The sequence below is a fragment of the Ruditapes philippinarum genome, unplaced genomic scaffold (genome assembly GCF_026571515.1).
Source record: "Ruditapes philippinarum isolate M1 unplaced genomic scaffold, ASM2657151v2 ctg5386_1_1_1_1, whole genome shotgun sequence".
Classification (NCBI taxonomy): Eukaryota; Metazoa; Mollusca; class Bivalvia; order Venerida; family Veneridae; genus Ruditapes; species Ruditapes philippinarum.
The window spans coordinates 158,723-169,672 of record NW_026860746.1 but is presented as its reverse complement, the minus strand read 5'-3'; positions in this window follow the sequence as shown (position 1 = coordinate 169,672).

Below are 10,950 nucleotides of genomic sequence, written 5' to 3'. Positions count from 1 at the left end.
TAATGATGTCTATCAAGTTTGTTCAAATAAAAGCCCTGGGGTCAAAATTGGCCCCGTCCCGGGGTGTCATTAATTTATCCTGATATGTGTATAGCAAAAACTTAAAAAATCTTCTTTGAAAAAAACCCAAAATAGCTAGAGTTAGATATAAAAGCATGGAACATCTTTCAGTAAGTGTCTACCCAAGTTTGTTCAAATAAAAGCTCTGGGTCAAAACATGACCCCGCCCTTTGGGTGTCATTGTTTTTTAGATATATTTGTTATAGTAAAAACATAAAAAATCTTCTTTTAAAAAAACCCCCAATGAGCTAGAGCTTAGATATTTAGCATGAAACATCTTCTTATGGGGCCCTACCAAGTTTGTTCAAATAAAAGCCCTTGGTTAAAATGGCCCTGCCGGAGGGGGGGGGGGAAGGTCATTGTTTTTCATTATATGTGGTATAAAAACTAAACAACGTGAACATCTTCAAAGGGTGTCTTCCTTTGTTCAAATAAAAAGCCTTAGGGTTTAAAACTGGCCCCGCTGCGGGGCCACTTTACAGGTGAGGCGCTCCAGGGCCATCATGGCCCTCTTGTTTATTAAAAAGTGAAAATATGAAGCGTAAACTATTCCTTTTTCCCATCTATAACTACTCAAATATTTTCTACTTTAGTTTTGACATAATACATAATAGAAAATATACAACATGTACCACTTACAACAGGGTATTATGGTTATTATAGAATGAAAATTGTTTTGATATTTTTAGACTAACTTTTTTGAGAAAAAATTTCATGCTATTTCTTCAGTCATATCCCAAGTTTCTGTTCCCTTTCCTTTGCACTAGAAACTTGTCATTATTTTTTCATTTCTTTAATAGATTGTCCATATACTTAGACCCAACAACCTTTGGTCAAAGATCTTCAAGTAGAACCAGACTGAACTTGATCTTGACTCATAAATGACCTTGACCATTTAACGCTAAATTTTTTAATGTGCTTGAAATGTTTACTACTGTAAAAGCTTAACTATGTTTTTATGAACAGATTCATCACTCATACTTGAACATCAGACTACCTTTAGGACAATTGTCTTATATATATCAAACTAACATTTAACCTTGACACAACATTACCTCTCTGGCGTGTTCTGATCCCGGAGATGCTTTTGGTAGTTTAGTGAGATGGAATGTAGTCTAGTACTGGGAACTCGCCAGGAACGATGGTTAGGATCTACCCGTCGCCTATATGACTAAAAATATGTTGGAAAAGGCATAAATGAAACAAACAAACAAAAACAAAAAACATAACAAGACCTTCACCGTGAATGTCAAATTTTTTGTAAATTAACTTTTTAGAGTAAAGAACGGATTGTTTTAACACTAAAGAGCAACAATCCTTCAAGAAAAGACGTTTTAAGAAGATTTAATTAAGTTGATTTGATCCTTTTTTGCTTCTTCAACTTAAGTTCAATTTATTGAATTTTTTTAGAAAGTCATAACATTGTTATTCATTTATTTATGGATTTAATTTATACTATGGATAAAATAACTATTGAAAACTTGACATGTTTAATTAAAAAAAGGCCTTACCTTAATATGAATACAATGACAAAAACTGACATTGTGAATAATTCATATATGACCCTTGACATGAAATGTCCTTGACCATCAAGTTAAAATTATTAAATTTAGCTTAAATTGTCTCAACTCTCAACTTTGTCATGCAATTTACAGATTTGATTTAACTTAATAATACAATATAACTTATAACAACAATAATATTTAGACAAAACAGACATTTTGAAAAATAAAAAGAATGACCTTGACCTTTAAATGACATTGACCATTATGGTCAAATTATTGTATTTTGCTTAAATTTTCAACTTTGTTATTTATTTATGTTCTTGATTCATTCTTGGGTCAAATAAAAAACAAACAAAAGAAACAATACTTATGATAAAACTGGCATGATGAATATTCCATATTATGACTTTGAACTTTTAATGACTTTGATCTGTAAATGACCTTGACTTTTAAAGTCAAATATGAAATTTTTAGTTTATTTTTTACAAGAAAATTATGGGTTTTTTACATTTCTTTCCTCTTAAGTTTTTGATTTAGAAATAAGACTAAGTTGAGCATTACCTGCACTTGGCAATGGCTTTTTGTATGTAAAATTTATGTTAAAAGTGATATCCTTTACACTAGAATGAACTATTTATTATTCAAAGCTTGGTAAATCAAATACATAATTAAAAGCAGGTAAAGAATGGCTAGACTATAAATCCTTTTTGTCACCTTAAAAACCAATTCATAACAAGGGACCTGCTTTTTATTTTCCCATACTAAGCTTTAGTTAAATCTGTAATTTTCAAAATCTTAAGCTATATCAACTTAATTGAAGTCTAAATGGTAAAATTAATTATTATTCGGAAATCTTATGTTGTTTTTGATCAGAAGGGATTGCAATTTGTCATATATTAGAACATTAGAACACTGAATATTAAACTATTTCAAAACTGCTGAAAAACTATGCTCTCTAGATAATTATAGAACAGTATGATGTGATGCTATTAAAAAAAAAAAACATCAATTTTCAGTAAGTTTCTATTTAAGTTTCTATCTAATCAGGCACAGACACCAGTATGTACACTTATCATATAGATCAATAAAATTTAATGCAAGCTGTTTTGAAAAAAAATCATAATTCAACCTCCACACAAGATAACTTTATAGTTATCTTTTGTCCAAGATCATAATATCATTATAGATGTTGAAATATTAATTTTTTTCAAAACAGCGTATTTTAAATTTTATTGATATAACTGATAAGTTTATGTACTGAGATTGACAAATAAACAATTAACTACGATATTAAGCCTGCACACCTCAAGGGTCTGTGTAATCAAGGTCTCTCTATTTGTAAGGCTGTAAGAAATTATCTAAGATGGAAGATTAACATGAGTGGGGAGATGTAACAATTATCATATTTACAACTGTTCAATGATTCTTTTCACAAAACGAAGTGTATAAATTTAATTGTTTTTTATGACATGGTCAGGTTCTGGAGGAAAAAAATATTTCTTGTGGTTTATTCTCTTTGGCGTTTTAAAATGAGTTACTTCCCTTCTTATATACTCTTCTCAAAGGAGAATTTCACAAAAATCTGTCAAAAATTCCCGTCAAAATCTGGAGGTACTGTCCGGTAATTATCTTATTTCAATTATCCGAATTTAAGGTATAATATTTAATAACAATTCGTGTCCTTTACCTTAAGTATCAACAAATGTAGTAAATGTTCACATCTTTACTCGTGTCATGTCCTCTTTCGCCCGAATTTTAGCTTTAGGTAGATCACTAGTTCAATAAACATGTTGCAAGTGTGGTAAATTACTAAATAGATGTAACAGACTCATTGGTTTGATTAAGAGATCTTTTCAATTTATGAACAAGAAACTTTTTCTAACACTGTACAAAAGTCTGGTACGATCCATCATTGACTACAGGTGCATTGTTTGGTTCCCAAGTACGAAGAAAAATAGTCAACTCATAGAGAATATTCAGAATCAGAGACGTGCGACTAGTATACTTCCAGAGTTGAAAGGACTTTCTTATTCTGAAAGAACTTAATCTCCCAACGATGCTGTATAGGAGAAAATGGTACGATATGATTGAGTTGTATAAACTAATTAATGGTCTAGAAGATTTTGACTGTGAAAAGTTACTCTCGTTCAATGACAATCCCACTCGGGGGCACATATATAAACCCCGCTTTGTAAAATCTGTACGCTTAAATGCTTTTCCTGCTTGTGCAATCGACAACTGAAATGACCTGGACAAAAGGATAGTTTGTAGCACTAGTGTCGACTCCTTCAAGCGTAAATTGGATAAAGCATGGCAGAATCAAAGGTATGACCTGGAAGATATATATTCCTAGATGCATACTTTTCTGCGTGATTTTTTCAACCGGAAGCGGAACACCAAATATAAACATGAGATCGAGGGAGTCAACAAGCACATAAGTGCTTACGATACTCCAAGGAAACAGTAAACAACAATATGAAATAGAAAAACCTCGTCAGCTCGTTGCTTAATAATTTTTCATTTTTCGTGTCCGAGTTTAAATGTAAGTCATTTAAGATTGTATGTAAGGTAGAAGAAGAATGTTAATGTTTTCTAAATGCATGATGTGTAAAGAGTAGCAAAATAGCTTGTATTGTTACAGAACTTGACATTGTGTTTGTTCCACTGCGTGTCCTAGTAAAGCTCCATAGCGTTACGGCGACTAGGTGACCTTTTCGTAGTAATGGTATATAGGGATTTCGCTCAACCCAGAATAGTTGTTTTGGTTTTATTTTTTATTTTAATTTCAATTTTTTTTTATATGGGCACCAAGACTGGACGAGCACCTATGGACAGGAGAAGTACCATATGAAATTTCAAATGTTACTGTAGCCACATGAGCTTGACATTTTATAAATAATTGAAAAATAATATGAAATTAGGCAAAGCCTATGAATGGGGAAGTCATTAAAGATTCCTTTCATTTTTCTGTTTTAAAGGTGTCATTCGTATTTCATGCACCGCTTCCGTTTTCACTCGGAACACTCTACGTTTATTATTAATCTGGAAAGTTGAGACTTGTTCCGTAATCGGAATACACCGGCTATTATCACTGAAAATTTAATTGATAGGTATAGAATTCTATATATTTTCAATTGTTTTTATTTGATTTTCTTTTAAATATTCACATGTAGTCTATAGCCGGGCAAGCCAAAGAGCTGGCCCAGACTTTGACTTCCCCGTATAAGCAAATAATAAAAAAATAACAGCAAATAAACCAAATCAAATAAATATTTATTTATTGTCGGTATATATATAACATTTCACAAAACATATGAAGCTATGTGCATTTGACCGACATACCTCTCTATACTACAGTGTAACTTCTGAAAACCGAACACCTGTGGGACTAGCCAAAAAGTTCAGAATTTTGAAGTTTCCGGAATTCAGAAGTTCGGAATTATCTGAACAAGTAGAAACATTAGGTTAACATTGAATATCAGATGAAAAATATAGGAAGCTTATTAGATTCATAAAATGGCAAAATTATAGCGCCTTTAAAAAGTTATATCTACATTGTATATTGAATTTCATTATCACCTATAACTGAATTTGTTGATACAAAAGCATAATTTCATGTTGTACCAGCTATTAATAAACTTTATTTTTTATTCATCACAATATACTTCTCATTTTTTATTTTTCACACTTTAATAAAGTGTTTGACTTGCTTGACAGGTTGTGATTGTAATACGTGTCAAGATAAATGGTTTCTGCTAATTGGAAGATACTGACATTTTAAAGGTTTTAAAATCTCAATTATTATATTCCGTCAAACCTTTTTTCAATGTCCGGATTTTTGAAGTAAATTTGAATTGATATAACCCAAATTTTACCCAAAAATTGTTCGGAATTCAGAATTTAGAAGTTCCGGAATTCTGAGGTATTTATTACAAAGAAAACAGAAGGAGAAATTTCGGGACCCTGAAAAATGTTCGGATTTCAGAAGTTTCCGGATTTTAGAAGTTCCGGAATTCAGAAGTTACACTGTATAAATAAACACAAGGAATGCAACGCCATATGCACACTCAATACAAATTTTATCTCATTACACATGTGCATAATCAATGTCAACAAACAAAATACAAAATTATACCTTTTACAACAGCTGATATTTTATATCAAAGCATTACATAATAATCACAGTTGAACATCGTGTGGCCATGACTTACACTATACCCCTGTTCCCCCTCTACAACCTAAAACCCTTAAACATCATCCAAACATCATAAGTATTGACAAAAATAAATTTTATGAAAAAAAATTTTTTATGACTTTAAAAAATTATAAAATGTGATAATAATAGATATCATATGATTAAATATTTGTTAAAATGTCAACAAAATATTTTGTCTGGCACACCATGGACCAGACTTCACCCAAGTTGTCATATGTCGCCGGATTTTCTGAGTTTTGATGCATCCTGGATAAAAGTAGCCAAAGTACGGCCATATTAACTTCCCGGAGGTACATCAACAAAAGAAGGTGAAACTAGGAGACTAGCGGGAATACGCGATTAACACCGAAGCACGCAAAGGATTGTGGGTCTGAATCTGACTATCGTCTTTTTTCTGAGCTTCCTCTGTTGTATATTTATATCTGTGATTATATACATTAGAACATTTTGTGTTCAACTTCAGTTAGTTGATTTTCTTGATGTGTCAAAGTAAAATGATAGTCCTGATTTTCCTACTATAACTTTATTAAAATCTATGTAATATGAGTCGAAGTTTTATGTGTTGATTTTTTGGATGTGTCAAACTTTTTATGTGGTCAGTAAAATTATAATTCAAGAACATTTTACCATAAATAAGTCTAAGTTCATTGATTTATTTGGCACCTTAGATCTCAGGACATTTTTCCCACCTTTTCTGGCTGCCAAAATGATTTCAGATCAACTTGTATTACACAGTTGTGTGTTCTAAAAGCCTTTGTATTAAAAAGTGTAAAAATGTGCTCTGATTGTTACTATTCTAATTGCCATAGTTGTATTTAAAAATAAATAGTATAAATTAATTTTGCTTGAGAACTTCCTTGACCCAGTAATGTGTGATGATCACACATGGTGTATTGCTGGGTAAGTTTAAACCCTTTCCTTTTGTTATGCCTTTTGTAACTCGCTTGCTTGAAAATTTGTCATTAAATTGAGACTGATTCATGAATTGAAGTCCTGATATGTCAAAGTTTTATTGCAAGTCTCTTTAATTTTGACAGCTTGCAATGCATGACATTTTATTTTATTTTTTCTACTTCCGTTTTGAGCGGACGATAGCTGTCAAAAATGCCTGAATGTAAAATAAATGAACTCTATTAGGTATGTCATATTGTAAGGTAAATGTATGTCCCCCACATCTTTTTCAAATCCCCCACATTTTTCAATTGAGTGGGGGACAATCCCCCATAATTTTGAAATTCTAAATGCAACACTGGAATGCATGACATTTTATTCTCTATAATATCTTTCATTAAATCAATTCATGATTAATCAGATTGGACTTCCATAATGGCATTATTTAAGCAATGAATATGTTGTCAATAGTTTTGGTATTTATTGCCTGCAAGAATTATAACTGCTCAATGAATTCATATTTCATTATAATATGTTGGAGTTGTTCCCCTTTGATCACTTTAAGTGTTCAACATTGGCAAAAAAGAATAAAGTGATTGGACACATCAGTGAATATTTTAAAACATGAAATAGGGTCTCACAAAAAAGTCTACTGTGGACTGTACAGTATTTTATTAATTTTGTGTGACAAACAACATGATAAAAAATGATCCATGCTTAAATCTGAAAGAAAGTGTGCACTTCTTAGGTCTTCATATTTTCAGATTTCTCAGACAGAATGGCCTATTGTCTGATCAAGGTGTCATTTTATAGGATATTTATTTATCTTTTCAAATAACGTTATTTTTAACCTTTTTTGTGCTTTAGTGTATAATGCACCTAAAATACAGTTAAAGTTGAAAACTAAAAAAAACGTGAAATCAATAACAAAGAGGAAGATGTCTTGTGTTGATTTGTTGTAATTGGTTCAAAAGTGACAATAACCTTGCATTGATATTATGTGTATCACCTATTCTGCCTTACCATTTGCAAGGTATGTGGTTTAATTGGTATACCAATAAACCACAGTAAACCACAGTGCAAGGCTTCTGCTGTTACAATGTACCAGTGACAGTACAAATTTTAGCCATATACCTAGTACTTTTAGCGCCTTTATTACAGATCTTATATGCAAGCACTGTAAAATGCACAGAATTAAATTATTTTGTTGTGTAATCATACTTATTAGGTCCATTATCCTCTCATGATGTATAGTTTATATTATATATCAAGCGTCCCCCGATGATATGAAATGTGACTTGTAGCTATTTAAAGATTTGGTAAAAATAACCATCCAATGGGATAACAGTCCATGCATGATTGTCCTCATGATTATGCACCTTTGAGTTCTTAAATCTTGCATATGGCTTCAGCATATACAGTTATGCACCTTAGGGTTTGCTTGTGGAATGATTTAGTATTTGTATAGTTATTGCCCTTGACTTAGTAAAACTTTGCAATATTCAACTTGTGTCATGCATAAACTCAAAAAGTATGTAAACTAGTCAAGAAACTTTACAGGAATGTTGGTCAATGTGTAGTTGTGCGTCAGTTGCTTGTTTTTATCTTCTTTAAAACATACTTAAGGATATAAAAAACGAACTTGTCCTAATTATCTATGTTGTGAATAAGAATGCAAACATGAACAGTGTGACTTTAAGTAACAATTAATTTTTTGAAAGAATTAAATGATTGTAACATTGGCTATTAATTCTATTGACTTGGCAACACCTAATAAAATACAAAAATGTAAATTGGGAATAGCTTAAAAACAAATGCATCAGAAAGATAAAAATAAGTATAAGTTGTCTTCGTCTATTATAGATTAAACAACTTGCAGCGGCAATTCATAAAGGTTTTACTTCATGATTGTCGAGCCTGCTTATGTCCGTCCCGTTATGCTTGTCCTTCCTTCATTCTTATGTTGGCCCTCGAGCCGGCCGTGCCATGTATCCCTGCTGGCTACATTTGTTTCTCAAGAGCAAGTTTGGGATATGTCCAAATGTGGTGATTGTAAGCAGTTTGCTGATTGGCTGAAATCAAACTGATGTAAGCAGTTTGCTGATTGGCTGAAATCAAACTGATGTAAGCAGTTTGCTGATTGGCTGAAATCAAACTGATGATTGACAGCTGTCATTTATATCTAAACAAAGATATGCCAGTGAAAGAAGAAGTTAGAAATGAAAAGGGTTGAAATATTCAAGCAATTATTTTCAAGGAGACAAATAAAGGTCACAGCTCTATCATCAGCTACTGAATTTCCATAGATTTAATCATAAACTCTTCAATTGACATTCAAATGACTTTTTTTGTGTGTTATTGAAATATTTTCTGATTCTGTAATCACATTGAAACTGATTAGTTTTTTGGTTTAATACATGTAGCATTATTGGCTTTATTTGACAGCAATCCCATCTGTTTCCATAGTACCAGAATACTAAAATAACAGATATATGACATCTTGCCAGGAAATTAATATTCTAGAGGTATGGCTGCAACTGACACTGCATTTTTCAATGTCTAACATCTCCCGTGTTTTTGTCATTTAAACGCTTGTACATGTATTTATTATTGGCATTCTGGGATGTGATTCTGATATCTACATTTATGAAATTAAAGGTACATGTACACCTAAAAGAATGAATGTAATTTTTCCTATATAATTTTTAAGAAATAGACCTAATACAACAAAAATGGTAGAAAGTAGATAATGTCTGTATGATGCTGTGTCTGTGCATCTGTTTGTCCGGACGGTCATAAGGGCGTAAGTTGGGTACAGGGAGGATTGGATAATTGTAAATTATGTTCATTTTGATACTATTGTTTGTTACATGGGAATACATTGCAGTAATAGAAATACCTCAAAAATGTCCTCTTATGAACTTTGACCTCTCTCTGTGTGTTTGCCTGACTGTCTTTGATCTGGTACAGTCTTTATAAGAAAAACATGTTAATATATGTATATGATTATGTAAACATTATGTAAACATTAGTAAAATGTCCACAGCGACCCAACTTAATAGTAAACATATGACCACCAGGACCGTCTTGTTTTTGAAAAACAAAAATATTGCTTTGTCAACCTATTTTTTTAATGCTCCCAGAAAAATGTCGGGGGAGCATATAGTCGTCGAGTTGTCCGAGCAAACATTTTGGGTTTAGGGGCTATATAACAGTAAAGAGAACAAAAGAGAACAATAGGTTCATTCTGTGATCAAAGGGTTTATGGGCTAGTAGGCCCTTAAGAAAACAATGAAAATAACAAAGAAAATAGCCCCTAAACCCAAAATGTTGGAACGTCCGTCCGTCCGTATGTACGTAAGTCCCGAATTTCATGTCCGGCCCATAACTTTTTTTTATGCCATATGCATTTATTTACTTTTCCTTGGTGTATTTTAACATATTTTTGAAAAATAAAAATAATGCTTGTCAATTTTTTTTAACTGTATTTGGTCTTGGATGAAAATATTAAAATAAGAGAGAACTGTTGAATTAATTTTCCATATGTATTTATTTACTTTTCCTTGATGTATTTTAACATATTTTTACGTGCAAGTATTATAATTATACTAGATTTTTTTTTGTCAATAAGTTAATATTAAGCAAATTAAGCTATGTAAACATGATAACATTATTAAATGACCACAGCAAGCCAACTTAATTGTAAACATATGACCCCCAGGACAGTCTTGTTTTCGAATAACAAAAATATTGCTTTGTCAACTTTTTTTAACTGTATTTGGTCTTGGATGAAAACAAGAGAAAATTGGTGAATTTATTTGCCATATGCATTTAGTTACTTTTCCTATTGATGTATTTTAAAATATTTTTGAAAAATTAAAAAAATTGCTTTGTCAATTTTTTTTTTAACTGTATTTGGTCTTGGATGAAAATAAAAGAGAACTGTTGAATTAATTTTCCATATGCATTTATTTACTTTTCCTTGATTTATTTTAACATATTTTTATGTGCAAGTAATAATACACTAAGATTTTATATTATTAGTTTCTGATCGCCTAGTGTTATAGAGGTAGAATTCTCACCATTGTGTGCAGGCAATTGGTTCGAGTCTCGGTCTGAGTGTTTTATACTAGTGAAATATCCAATAATTTAATATCCAATATATGTATATTAAGCTTTCTTTATCTAGAAGTTAACCCGTTACTGCAGTAAGTTGACGATTTTATATGACCAATAATAACATTTTGTTCTACAATATTTTATTATCTGCTATATAAA